This window comes from Anastrepha obliqua, chromosome 6 (assembly GCF_027943255.1).
Source record: "Anastrepha obliqua isolate idAnaObli1 chromosome 6, idAnaObli1_1.0, whole genome shotgun sequence".
NCBI classification, from domain to species: domain Eukaryota; kingdom Metazoa; phylum Arthropoda; class Insecta; order Diptera; family Tephritidae; genus Anastrepha; species Anastrepha obliqua.
Genome location: NC_072897.1, coordinates 51,058,967 through 51,073,414, shown reverse-complemented (window position 1 = coordinate 51,073,414; position 14,448 = coordinate 51,058,967). Strand labels below are relative to the sequence as shown.

The 14,448-nt window shown below is 37.5% G+C and overlaps 1 long non-coding RNA gene across 1 annotated transcript; it reads right to left on the bottom strand.

Moving 5' to 3' along the window:
• Positions 1-561: 561 nt before the first annotated feature.
• On the bottom strand, positions 562-857 carry LOC129249798 (uncharacterized). The gene is made up of 3 exons (XR_008582729.1): positions 833-857; positions 697-759; positions 562-634 (listed from the first exon to the last, which is right to left on the bottom strand). It is a non-coding gene; the product is annotated as an uncharacterized LOC129249798 (long non-coding RNA).
• Between the last annotated feature and the right edge of the window lie 13,591 nt (positions 858-14,448).

The window sequence follows — 14,448 nt, the reverse complement described above, 5'->3', positions numbered from 1 at the left end:
ATGTACATCCATGCACGTTCAAACATACATACATGCAAATATGCGCGAGCACAGCGCTCCCTTCTTGTTTCCGTGTACTTTTTCTTCCACCAGTCGATATTCCGAATATTGTATCTACTTACAAAAACAAAATATTCTCATAGACGCGAAAGCAGTGCAATGGCCGCTTTGTCACCATGCATTCTGAAAGGTTCTCGAGCACAACGAAAACACAGCGCACTCACTTCAGTGGTGCGATTCACTAACACATTTTATCGATATTCGCTTTGTTATCTTTCCTTAACCACAATTTTTACGATTTTGCTATTCAGTAACCCATTTCCTTACGAAAATCGACAAGACAAAATCAGCTGTTTGGTTACGATGTCGATTATCGCAATCTAAACGACAGTAATTTTGGTGTTGTTAAATCAAACGATAAAGAAGAATTAGTGATTTTAATCAAAACTGTGAAATTATATGATCAAAAACTTATTTAAAAAGCGCGAGTATGTCCTTTGAGTATTTGTCTTATGATTGGCGTTAGATTGTTGAATGCTTCCGCGGTAGCGCTTAAACGATTCCCCAATACGGCTATTGCCTCCGCCATCATTTTATTCGCCTGGGCACTTGCAGAGCTGCTTTCGGCTAAGATCTATTAAAAAATAGCAAGAACAATTAATAAAATGCCACTTTTATGTGTTGAAAATAAATTACCTTTAAAGCATCTGCTTGTTGTTTCGCGACTTCTACGGTTTCTACACTCGACTGGGCTAGCATCTATTAAAAAACAATCACCAATGGACAAATAGGTATAAAAAAATTATTTTACATAAAGTTCAAAAGAAATTACCTTTAGTGCATCTGCCTGTTTTTCTACTATTTCCAAAAATTTCTTCCGAGCATCACCGTCTTCTTCCATGCGCTTTCTTTTCAAGTTCGCCCGTGGTGTTCTCCTGTCTGAGATTTGCGAATTACCTGACCTCAGCGTGAAATTTTCTGCAAGTGGCGTCCGTAAAGGCGACGGGGCTTCCGAAATCATGCTTTCATCTTCCACTTCGATACCCATTTGGATTACCTAAAAATTTACACACCAGTAAGTTACACTTTAAAACATACACTTCATGCAATTTACCTCCTCTAGTGGAATATTTTCAGCTGTTGAATCGTGCCCAATCATATATTCTTCCCCTATAAGAGCAGACACCCGCCTCTCGAATTCCGTTAGGGGCTCCTCACTGATAGGCCTGTTTCCAGTTAAAGCTGGTTGCCTTCGCCGATTTCGTGCTTTGATGCTGGTGCGGCTTTTTAAGTCCCGCCATACCTTTTTAGGGAAATGATTAACATCTCTCTACTTTTAAGTAATAACACAATATTTTCTTACCGTGTGCCATTGATTGGCTGTCTTCACTGCTCCACCCAGACTATTTAACTTTGTTGTTAGCTCGCTCCAGTTTTTGTCGCATTCGAACTTACCATGGAGGCTGTGGAACCTAGATCCTGCTAGACACGGGACTTCCATTAGGTAGTCAAGCATACGATTTAGCTGCTCGGGTGTGGCACGGTTTCTTTTAGTAACTGTCGATGTCATCCTAAAGCAATATACAAAAAGTATTAATAAAAGAATAAATTCAAATAAACAGTTATTTTATTGTACTTACTTTATGCAAATATAATTGGTAAAAAACACTTAAAATTGAATCTAACAGCTTGGCTAGTATGTTTCTTTGTTCTTTTTCTTGGTGTTAGCCGCTCATTTTGACATTTAATTTTACAAAGATGCCACTCTCTAGTGGAATATTTTCAGCTGTTGAATCGTGCCCATTCATATATTCTTCCCCTATAAGAGCAGACACCCGCCTCTCGAATTCCGTTAGGGGCTCCTCACTGATAGGCCTGTTTCCAGTTAAAGCTGGTTGCCTTCGCCGATTTCGTGCTTTGATGCTGGTGCGGCTTTTTAAGTCCCGCCATACCTTTTTAGGGAAATGATTAACATCTCTCTACTTTTAAGTAATAACACAATATTTTCTTACCGTGTGCCATTGATAGGCTGTCTTCACTGCTCCACCCAGACTATTTAACTTTGTTGCTAGCTCGCTCCAGTTTTTGTCGCATTCGAACTTACCATGGAGGCTGTGGAACCTAGATCCTGCTAGACACGGGACTTCCATTAGGTAGTCAAGCATACGATTTAGCTGCTCGGGTGTGGCACGGTTTCTTTTAGTAGCTGTCGATGTCATCCTAAAGCAATATACAAAAAGTATTAATAAAAGAATAAATTCAAATAAACAGTTATTTTATTGTACTTACTTTATGCAAATATAATTGGTAAAAAACACTTAAAATTGAATCTAACAGCTTGGCTAGTATGTTTCTTTGTTCTTTTTCTTGGTGTTAGCCGCTCATTTTCACATTTAATTTTACAAAGATGCCACTCTCTAGTGGAATATTTTCAGCTGTTGAATCGTGCCCATTCATATATTCTTCCCCTATAAGAGCAGACACCCGCCTCTCGAATTCCGTTAGGGGCTCCTCACTGATAGGCCTGTTTCCAGTTAAAGCTGGTTGCCTTCGCCGATTTCGTGCTTTGATGCTGGTGCGGCTTTTTAAGTCCCGCCATACCTTTTTAGGGAAATGATTAACATCTCTCTACTTTTAAGTAATAACACAATATTTTCTTACCGTGTGCCATTGATTGGCTGTCTTCACTGCTCCACACAGACTATTTAACTTTGTTGCTAGCTCGCTCCAGTTTTTGTCGCATTCGAACTTACCATGGAGGCTGTGGAACCTAGATCCTGCTAGACACGGGACTTCCATTAGGTAGTCAAGCATACGATTTAGCTGCTCGGGTGTGGCACGGTTTCTTTTAGTAGCTGTCGAAGTCATCCTAAAGCAATATACAAAAAGTATTAATAAAAGAATAAATTCAAATAAACAGTTATTTTATTGTACTTACTTTATGCAAATATAATTGGTAAAAAACACTTAAAATTGAATCTAACAGCTTGGCTAGTATGTTTCTTTGTTCTTTTTCTTGGTGTTAGCCGCTCATTTTGACATTTAATTTTACAAAGATGCCACTCTCTATCAGTTTGAATAAATAGAATAGGGGCACCTGTTCAGTGTTAGTTAACATAAGTTGGTGAATAGTACAATCGACAGTGCCATCGACATATACTGTCGACAAAACAAACAATTGTGGAATCGATAAGAGTTAGTGAATCGCACTACAGGCCTCAAATTGCGTTTGTCGGCCAAAGCTACAATTCTAAGCCTAGCGACTACAAAAACAAAATACATTCGTAGATACAGTCGCAGCGGTTATAATTCTTTTAGTCGCGACCTGCTCATATTTCTAAGGGTGCGTGCATGTCAGAGCTGTGATAAGCGATAAGAGCGTCGATAAGAGCGAAGCGTAGAAAATTAATGCATGCATTTTAATAGAAGTGTGCATGTCGGAGCAGCGCGCTAACTCACTCTTCGCTCGCTATCATCGATAAGAGCGTAGAAATTGTAGGTTAGTAATTTCTTCGCTATTATCGATGATGGATACAGAAGATTTTATAAGTGCAGTATTTTTAAAACCTGCAATTTGGGATCAAAAAGATCCAAATCACCACAACAGGTTTATTTTGGATAAATTGTGGCAAGAGATATCCAAACAATTCAATACAACAAGTAAGTGCAATAATATGTTTTCATGTTTTTTATTGAAAAATTGTTGCTCAAATATCAATAATACATAGTAATTAATACTAATAGTAACAACAAAAATTTACCGTTTACTTTCGTTTGAGCATGTACAAGTACATATTTCTTTTTGTTTGTCGCATTAAAACGGTTATTTTTTTGTTATTGTGTCATTATTTCATATTTATTAAATTGGATTATGACAAAAGTACAGTTTGAATATATCGCGAATATTTTCTGCATTGTGATTCTGTCGCCCTACAACAGTTTGGTTTAATGCAATATTTCTAGGTACTGAAGTCCAGTTTTGAGTCAAATGGTGCTCAATTCCTTCTCTATCAATAATTATATTATGCAGTAAGCAAATGCACTTAATTATAACGTCAGCTAAGGTTGGGTTGGTTTGAATGGCTGTAGCTAAAATTCTCCATTTGGAATAAATTATACCAAAAACACATTCAACCGTTCTTCTCGCCCTTGACAGCCTAGCATTATAATATTCCTTGTCCGCATCTAATTGGTTTCTCCTATAAGGCTTTAATAAATAAGGTAAAAGTGGATAAGCTTCATCGTCTATAATTACAAAAGGTGCAATGATGTCAGAATTTGGTAACGCACAGGCATCAGGAATTTTGAGTCTTCCGTCGGTTAAAAATACAAATAAATTCGAAGCCCTAAATGTTCCACCATCACTCTGTTTACCGTAACCACCAACATCAATGCATATAAACTTGTAATTAGCGTCCACTAATGCTTGTAAAACAATAGAAAAAAAATTTTTATAATTGTAGTACATTGTTCCAGAATGTGCAGGGCTGTGTACACGAACGTGTTTCCCGTCTATACTCCCAATGCAATTAGGGAAATCCCACAACTTTTTGTATTCCTCCGCAATTTTTAAAAAATCACTTTCGTTTGGAACTTTCATGTGGCTGGGATGAAGCACTTCCCATATAACGTTAACAACTTCTTTTACAATTTGTCCAACTGTTGAAGCACCCATTCGAAACGAAAATGCTAAACTCCGAAATGATTGACCAGTTGATAAATATCTTTAAAAAAATTGTTTTTTTTAAATTTAACAAAATAAATTTTAAAATTTGCATTATTGTTTATTTATTAAAAATATTACTTCATTGCATAAACTAGAATACTGGATGAAAGTATTGCAGCTGACACATGAACTGGTTAATAAATCAATACCTATTTATATTGAATGTAACACTGAAAACACCACGGCTAGATGTGATGACAATGCACAAAACAATGAATATCCGATTTAGATTCACAATATTCTAAATGTTTAAAATATTTCATTTTTTTTGTTATTTACCAATGAATATGTTAACTTTTCTCTAATAAAATTATTCGTACGTATGTATCTTATTGTAAGCATCAATCGCTCCTCTTGCCAGATTGGTCTGTTGTGTCAGTTTTGCCAATTATGCTGCAGTCGATCCGACATTTGAGACAGAATATAATCGAATGTATCGCTTGTCATTCTCATATATTCGAAAAACTTTTTTGGATCCTGTCTCAAACTATTATAGAGATGGTGAAATTCTCCGAGTTCTAGTCTTGCTTGGTTTATAGGATGCGCCGAAAACTGGCGTTTTTCCCTTACAGTATTATGTAGATGATAATATGCAGCAGTAGGTCTCAACAACAACATATTTTCTTCCTCTGAATTACTCATCATTATAAATATTATAACTCTTCACTTTTCAAAACTTAAATTGCAAATGCAACTAACGCTCTTATCGCAGCTCTGTTTTATACACCACACAAAACTAAAGCTCGACGCTATGCTTTTGTCGCTGCTCTTATCGCTTATCGCATCTCTGACATGCACGCACCCTAAGAGCGTCGATAAGAGCAGCGACAAAAGCATAGCGTCGAACTTTAGTTTTGTGTGGTGTATAAAACAGAGCTGCGGTAAGAGCGTTAGTTGCATTTGCAATTTAAGTTTTGAAAAGTGAAGAGCTATAATATTTATAATAATGAGTGATTCAGAGGAAGAAAATATGTTGTTGTTGACGCCTACTACTGCATATTATCATCTACATAATACTGTAAGGGAAAATCGTCAGTTTTCGACGCATCCTATAAACCAAGCAAGACTAGAACTCGGAGAATTTCACCATCTCTATAATAGTTTAAAATTTAGAATTTTAGCTACAGCCATTCAAACCAACCCAACCTTAGCTGACGTTATAATTAAGTGCATTTGCTTACTGCATAATATAATTATTGATAGAGGAGGAATTGAGCACCATTTGACTCAAAACTGGACTTCAATACCTAGAAATATTGCATTAAACTAAACTGTTGTAGGGCGAAACATATTATTGCACTTACTTGTTGTATTGAATTGTTTGGATATCTCTTGCCACAATTTATCCAAAATGAACTTGTTGTGGTGATTTGGATCTTTTTGATCCAAAATTGCAGGTTTTAAAAATACTGCACTTATAAAATCTTCTGTGTCCATCATCGATAATAGCGAAGAAATTACTAACCTACAATTTCTACGCTCTTATCGATGATAGCGAGCGAAGAGTGAGTTAGCGCGCTGCTCCGACATGCACACTTCTATTAAAATACATGCATTAATTTTCTACGCTTCGCTCTTATCGACGCTCTTATCGCTTATCGCATCTCTGACATGCACGCACCCTAAGAGAACACTGCTTTCATTCATAAAAGAAAAGCTCTGGACGCACTTAAGCCGCCCATATGCCAATTTTCCTGAATGATGACAAAAATTTACGTCTAAGATTTAAGAAATCAAATAAAAATAGTCGATACTGGAATATTTCTAACAGAAATATGTATTTGCCAATATTTGGTGAATCTTGAATTTTTATCATATGTCTTTTAAATGTTCGACAGCCGCAGCTGCTGTACGCGAAGTGCGCGCAGGTGCGTACAGTAAGATGCACAAAAGAACAACAAGTAGCTCATAAAATAGTTCTGTCCCGGACTTTTCGATACTAGGAAAAATTTCGAGGCGATTATTTTTTGTTCTCTCGTGGTATATAAATATGAAATTTATACATTCCTTTACGTATGTGGCTCTTCATTTGATATAAAGTGCATAAAGGCATATGTATATAACCACAAAGTAATAAGTATAAGGAGTGCAACTTATACAGAGGCCACTGTACACACATTCAGCCTTCCGACGAAGCGCAAACATTTAATATTGAAGAATTCACTCAAGCTTCTGTAAGTGCAGTATTGTTCATAACAGGAAACAAAGCTTACAATTCTTAAACTAAAATTTTTCAGTGAATAAGTACTTTCTATTTCAAAGCCTTAACACATTTTTTGTCTTATAAGTATTTATATGCGAAATAATCATATGCATTGCCTTTAAGGCCGTTTTAAATATAAGTTAGTTCAAAAGCAGTACGAACTGTTTTATATAGAAAATAAATTTCTAAATACAAGGTATTAGAAAAACCTTAACACACTTTTTGAAATCAATTATATTTAAACCAAATACAAAAAATAAAATAAAAGTATCGAACAAAGAAAAATATGGACGGGACTTGAACCTGAGTCAAATAGGGAAAAAATTACGTTGACTACTCGTCCCTCATGTTTGTACCAATGCCCAATTCCTTTTCAGTTTTCAAAATCGTTCATTTCTTCGATTCGTTGTGAACATGTGTAGAATCTGAACTCTATGCTGAAATTCTCTACTAGTATGGTAAAAACAGTAAAGATCTGAAATCCTCTACCAGTGGGATAACAACAGAAGAAATCTGAAATTCTCTACTAGTGTGGTAAGTGAAAATCTGAAATCCTCTATAATCTGAAATCCTCTATAATTCTCATTCCATTAACATTCTCTGCACAAACGATTAACAATTAGGAATTTATAATTAAAATAACCCTCGTGCGTTAACAATAGGATTTGAAAATGCTTATTCGTTGTGCTACAACTTCCAACTGTACACCTAGACTAAAACGAAGCCCTTATTTTCCATATTCATGGCCTATTTTAGGTATGCTACAATGTATCTTATCTCATCTCATTTACAATATAAATAGATTAAGGTTCAGACATAGTCTGATGAAACTTGATACAGAACATAAAGAGATGTTAAGTCACACTCGACATAGGACGAGTCAGAACGAAAAGCGGTGTTGAATTACACTCGACTATAGGACCGCCCGGACGTTAAAAATAGACGAGATGACGAGAGCTCTTTTTGTGGTATATTTGAATCCGGTTAAAGTCATGCGGTGGCATATTTTTTTCTCCTTCAACATTTTTTTACTTTAATCCATATTTCCAAATCAGGAAACAAAGTTCGACCAACTCCATATTTTTTTAAAATAGCTGCACAATATTTTCTTAAATTGCCTTATGAAGCATTTAAATGTATGCACGAACTAGCGCGGTGGTTTAATTCATTGTTCTTTTGCTTTAAGTCCCGTTACGTTTGAGAATTGCTTGACATTTGAGTTTCTTGAAGGAAATATTATGTTGGGAAATAAGTTCGTAGAATTGGCGCTATAACCCCTTACGCGATTTTGGCCGAGTTTAACAAAACGCGCCAGTCGTTTCTTTCTCGTGCTAACCGGCGCAAGTTGGACACACCAAATGAAGCCAAGTCCTTCTCCACCTGATCTTTCCAACGCAGAGGAGGTCTTCCTCTTCCTCTGCTACCACTAGCTTGGACCGCATCAAATACTTTCGGGCCCGGAGAGTTTGCATCCATTTGGACGACATGACCCAGCCAGCGTAGTCGCTGGATCTCTATTCGCTGCGCTATGTCTATGTCGTCGTAAAGTTCATACAGCTCATCGTTCCATCGCCTGCGATATTCGCCGCTGCCAACGTGCAAATTTCCAAAAATCTGGCACAGAATCTTTCTCTCGAACACTCCAACCATCGCCTCATCGGATGTTGTCATTCTCCAAGCTTCTGCGCCATACGTTAGGACGGGCATGATGGAAGCCTTGTAGAGTGTTAGTTTTGTTCGTCGAGAGAGGACTTTACTACTAAATTGTTTACTTAGTCCAAAGTAGCACTTGTTGGCAAGAGAGATTCTGCGTTAGATTTCAAGGCTGACATTGTTATCGGTAAATATACAGGTATTTTACAAACATTAAATTATAACTGTCAGCAGTGAGAACAGTGACGTGGGTGCCGATACGCGAGTGCACCGACTGTTTGTTTGAAGACAGGAGGTACTTCGTTTTGTCTTCGTTCACCACCAGACCCATTCGCTTTGCCTCTTTATCCAGTTTGGAGAAGGCAGAACTAACAGCGCGGTTGTTAAGACTGATGATGTCAATATCATCGGCAATCGACAACAATTGCACTCTTATAAAATATTGTACCTGAGCGATTAAGTTCCTCGGCTCTCCAACATCAGGTTAAAAGAGTCACACGACAACGAGTCACCCTGTCTGAAACCTCGTTTGGTATCAAACGGCTCGGAGAGGTCCTTCCCAATTCAGACGGCGCTGCTTGTGTTAAGCAATGTCATCTTGCATAGCCGTATTAGTTTTGCGGTGATACCAAATTCAGACATCGCGGCATACAAGTAACTCCTTTCCGTACTGTCGAATGCAGCTTTAAAGTCGACGAAAGTATGGTGTGTGTCGATTCTCCTTTCATGTGTATTTTCGAAGATTAGGCGTATTGTGAATATTTGGTCGATTGCAGACTTTCCAGGTCTAAAGCCACACTCATAATGTCCAATCAGTTGGTTGACGGTGGGCTTCAGCCTTTCACACAATACGCTCGTTACCTTATAGGCGATATTTAGAAGACTAATCCGGGCAATTGGCACAGATTCCAGTATCGCCCTTCTTATGGATTGGGCAGAGCACACTTAAATTCCAATCGGCAGGCATGCTTTCATCGTGCTCAGCCCGCAGTCCGTCGGCGCCCGCGGCTTTGTTGTTAGCGGAATCTCTGTAGTGATCCCACATGGCTCGCGTTGCGCCCGATCGCAGCGTGGCTCTATAGGGGGCATCCTTTCTTTCTGCGGCAGCATGACATTCCTCATTGTACCAACTGTTTTTTCGGGCTCGCCGGAATCAAATTTCTTCTTCGGCGGCGGTAAGTAGAGAACGAGAAATGTTGCTCCATTGCTCGTGCATGTCGTGTAAACACCAATTTTGAATGACTCGCTGGAGGACTTCGGTCGGTGTCCAGTGAATAACTTTAGTAACGTTGGCTTTCAATACCTCAATCGAAGCTGGTTTATTCCCAAAATACTTCCACTTTACATACCCCTATAAATAAAATTCTAAAGGTGTGAAATCACACAATATTGGTGGTCAATCCACTGGACCGAGATGAGAGATAAATTGCTCGCCGAAACGATAACGTAGTAAATCCAATGTTTCACGAGAAGTATGAAAAGCAGCGCCGGTTTATTCAAACCAAATGTTGTGAAGATCACGGGCTTCAACTTCAAATGGCGCGATCGCGTTCGCCATTCATTCTCACATTGGCGCCAATCTTGTCGTTGAAGAAATATGAGCCGACGATTCCTCCAGCCCATAGCCCTCACCAAACAACTGCAGAGAACGTTAAATATAAAGAATTCTCATGAGCTACGAATAGTGTGAATTGTCAAAAATAAAGTCTAACCGCCGCCGGGGTGTGGTGAAACTTTTAACAGAGATGTTTACAGCGATTTCTCCTTTAGCATATTGGCCCTGCACAGTTCTTGGCTTCCGTAGGAAATCAAATTGACGACTAGCCGACGGCATTTTGCAAAGTATTTGCTTGTGCATTTTTATGTTCCCTTGATAAACGAAAATTTATTCAATTTGTATTTTCAAACAAAGGTGATGAAGAAAAAATGATTTAATATTTATTATATGCGCCAACATTTCAAATCAAAGTAACTTTAATATTTTGATTTAATTTAAAAAAATACATTATAAAACGACCTCTCATATTTTGGTAAGTGCGTTTTAGTAAATTTAAAACTAACCAAATTTGATGAAAATTTTTACTAATTTTTTGAATCGAAATTAATTCATAGCATACAAGTGTTTTGGTATATCGACATATGTATTTACATTTGAATATGCATTTATTTGTTCCTTTGGCAAACCAAATTTTTTTCAATTTACATTTTATTACAGGGAATAATAATATACACACATTTGTATGTATGCATTTTCTAGATAGTATAAAACTTTAAAATAAATAAAGGAAAACTTCAAAGAAACGTACTTGCATATATGGGACAACTAAGTTCAATTGCATCTTTACACGCATATGTGTGCACTGAACCAACATGACCTACCTCACGAACATCGCCTTATATTTCATGTAAATAACCTAATTAACGAATTCCTGCCTCACAAATGCTAAAACAAATTTCTTTTGAATATTCATCTACATATATGTATGTGCGTATGTACACTTGGTGCCCATATCCCTTCAAAAAAATAAAAAAATTCTGTATACAAAACGCTTCATTACCAGGCACACAGGAAGATGGCATATGCAAATATAAATATGTGAATTGAATTCAAGCAAAACAATGCTTATTAATATACACATATGCATGTATATACAACCGCACACACAGGGCACTCGCTTTATTGCTCAAAATGCGTATGTCGTTCAAAGCTAAAATTCTATGCCTAGCGACTACAAGAACAAAATGCAGTCATAGACGCAGGCGTAGCGGCCATCATTCTAGTTGCCATAGCGCTGAATAGTCGCGGCGGCGCCGAACAGTTTCAACTATTGTACTGTACAACAAAAACTCATCAGCAAAAAATTCATTGATAAATTCGAGCTCATACTTCTAAGAGCAAGTACTTTCATTCATAAAACGAGCCGACCATATGTCAATTTTCTCGACAATTTGAAAATAGTCAATTTTGGAATATTTCGCGTAGAAATATTTCCCAATATTTCATAAATCTTGAATTTTTTTCAAGTCGAGTGCCCGGGGCATCGTACATATGTATGCATCAATATATGTATGTAAATATGTGTATATGTACAATGCTGTGCCTATGAATGTGCGTAGCGCCTATGAGTGCGCGTTGGATTTCTTGAGAAGTTTACCGTTTTATTTTGAGCTGTCGCTAGTGAGCATACATACACACAGCATATATAGTACATATGCGCATATGTACATATATAAATTCACAAATTCACAAATTTACATTTGCATATGCCATCTTCCTGTGCGCCTGGTAATGAAGCGTTTTCTATAGAGGATTTTGATTCAGTTGAAGGGATTCAACAAAGTTTTACAGACACCAGACAGACAGACATAACATACATATATATATAATTTTGGATGATTTGGAAAAATTCAAATATATAGGTCATATTAAAAAGCTACCTAACATTCTTTGCTTCTAATCACCAAGAAATTCTTATCGACTGCTGCTAAATTTTTATAATTCAGCCCCTTACTATTAATATTTGTTGAAAAATGTGTCTGTGGTGAAATTGTCTTCGCGAGACGAGTACTCCTCGAAATTCCATACGTTCCTGTCATTGAGACTTCTCTATATTTAACGTTCTCTGGCGTAAGTCTTTCCATGATGAAATCTCAATGAATACTGAATAAATTATGTATCTAGTTTGACAGTAGTTACGCGTGATCTGTCCAAACGAACCCTATTGGAAAAAGTATCTCCAATCTGATCACCCAGAGAACGTTAAATATAGAGAATTCTCACGAGCTACGAATAGTGTGAATTGTCAAAAATGAAGTGAAACCGCGAACACTATTTCACCTCGCTTAACTCGACAGCGGGGAAGTTCTTAACAGAGCTGATTACAGTGAATTATGTACAAGTACATTGGCTCTGCTCAGTTTTTGGTTTCTGTATGAAATCATATTGACGAATGCCGACGGCATTTTGCAAGGCATTTGCTTGTGCATTTTTATGTTCCCTTGATAAACGAAAATTTATTCAATCTATATATTCAACCAAGTACTAATTTTAAAAGAAGAATTTAAACAAAATACATTATAAAACGACCTCACATTTTGTTGTGTGCGTTTTAGTAAATTTGATGAACATTTTTACTAATTTTTCGAGTCGAAATTAATTTTAGACAAGAACTCAAAGAGCATATTGGTATATTGATGAATATATATGTATATCAATATATGTATATATACATATATTTTGTTAGTTATATTTGGGCAAAAGTTCAATTGCATCTTCAATTCTTATAGTGTTACAAATGTATGTATGTGCACACGCACTGCAGCAACAATGAACTATCTCACGACGCATTGCCTTATCATATTTATGTACATTTGAATATGCATTTTTTGTTCCTTTGCCAAACGAAATTTTTTTCATTTTACATACATATGTATATTACAGGGAATAATTCATATATGTATGCATTTTATAGATAGTACAAAAGTTTGAAATTTAAAATAAATAAAAGAAAACTTCAAAGAAACGTATTTGCATACATACATATTTGGGACAACTAAGTTCTATTGCATCTTTAATAAATATAGTGTTGCACGCATATGTATGCACTGAAGCAACATGACCTACCTCACGAGCATCGTCTTATCATATTTCATGCAATAATTAGGGAGTAAATATTCGAATGATCGAATTCCTGCAAATGCTAAAACAACTTCTTCTGCATATGCATCGACGTACGTGCATGTGCGTATGTATATGCGTCCCTAACTATTATCACTCAAATCAATTATCAAATCAAAAAATTCTGTATACAAAACGCTTCATTACCAGGCACACAGGAAGATGGCATATGCAAATATAAATATGTGAATTGAATTCAAGCAAAACAATGCTTATTAATATAAACATATGCATGTGCATACAACCGCACACACAGGCCATTGTTTTCCGGGACCGGTAAAGCGAAGAACAGGCCTCAGGGAACTGGGGAAGGGGCACTGTTCCCAAGGGTATACCCGTTCCTGTTTATTTCGGCCCGCCCCCCTACACACGATGCGCTGGTAAACAAAAAAAGAATGGAAAACAAAATGAGAAATACAATTACAACCAACAACAGCAGTAACATTTATGGAGCCATTATGGGCAGTGGAAATGAAAGCCTGGAAGAGGCTAACAGAAAGGTACCAGGTGCAAGTGGATCGAGTGATCTACTAGTGGACCTAACCGATGAGTACAAGACCCCCAAAGGCCGTATAATCACGGGGGCTGATCCTTTTAAGCGCGCACCAAAGCTGAGACGGAGTTCTATCAAGACGCTCAGTGTAGAAAGGCCTGAGAGAGCAAAATCGTCGCCACCTGCGTTGCAAGAAAGCAATGAAAAAGCAGCACAATCGGGTAATGATACCTTAACGCTTCTTGGTGAGATGATTGCGAAGCTGACTGAAGCAATGCGTCTACCGCAACGCTCAATTAACAACAACATAAGGGAACTCCTTGAAACGATCACCAAGCTGCACTCGAAAGCTCAGGAAGAAGCAAAAAGCAAGGAAGCCAAGCGAAACGTTCTTGGAAGTGTAATGGCGGAAGGAACACAAAAAAGACCACGCGACGATAAACAGCCGGGCAGAAAAACGCCACCAAAGAAAAGTAAAACCTCACCCGAAGAAGAACACAAAGTGTCAGCAAGTGCAGACAAGAAAGTCGAAGAAGAAAGTAATGCCAAGAGGACAAACGGGGCTGTGGAAAATGGCTGGATGAGTGTCAAGCGCAAACCAGCCAAGAAGAAAGTGACAAATAAACCACCCCCGAGGCCGGATGCCATTGTCATTGCGCGTGCTGGAACAATGACGTACAGTGACATTCTCAGGG